Source organism: Penaeus monodon, chromosome 22, assembly GCF_015228065.2.
Source record: "Penaeus monodon isolate SGIC_2016 chromosome 22, NSTDA_Pmon_1, whole genome shotgun sequence".
NCBI lineage: Eukaryota > Metazoa > Arthropoda > Malacostraca > Decapoda > Penaeidae > Penaeus > Penaeus monodon.
Genome location: NC_051407.1, coordinates 5,342,900 through 5,343,454, shown reverse-complemented (window position 1 = coordinate 5,343,454; position 555 = coordinate 5,342,900). Strand labels below are relative to the sequence as shown.

General features: G+C 31.7%; 1 protein-coding gene across 1 annotated transcript in view; it reads right to left on the bottom strand.

Annotated features, from left to right (window-relative positions):
* LOC119586843 overlaps nt 1–555 on the bottom strand; it is a gene marked incomplete at its 3' end in the record, with an annotated part of 157,934 nt that overhangs the window by 6,035 nt on the left and 151,344 nt on the right.

Below are 555 nucleotides of genomic sequence, written 5' to 3'. Positions count from 1 at the left end.
AAAAATTTTAAAAAAAGAGCGAGGAAAAGGAAATGAGAGAGGAGAAGAGGGAATGAGGAACGTAACGAAAGAAAAGAGGAAATGAAAATAAGAAAAAAAAACAGGAAAGTACTTTACATCCTCGAAAAAAAAAAATCGCTTAACTGATTATTGATAATTAATGACCGATCGACAGCTGATCATCATCATCCTCTGATAATTGACAGAGCAATAATCATCATTTGATAATTAATAGGTTTGTGATGATAGATAATGGATGATTTAGAGATCGATAATGTCAGTTCTTTTATAAATAATTTCTAATTATCATTATACGATAACTGACGAGTGATGATTAGCACTCGGCAATTAACAGGTTTGTAATAAATAAATAATTTATAGGTCGACAATGTCAATTCTTTTATACCTGATTGGTTACGATGATTAAATGAGAAGTGACAAGTTGGCATTATTAGTTATTCTGAAATTCAGAGATGTTAATTAAGCATAATGCGTTTTAGCAGTCATCAGCCACCTGTCGGGTGAGTGTCAGCCTTGACGAATCAAAAATGAGTA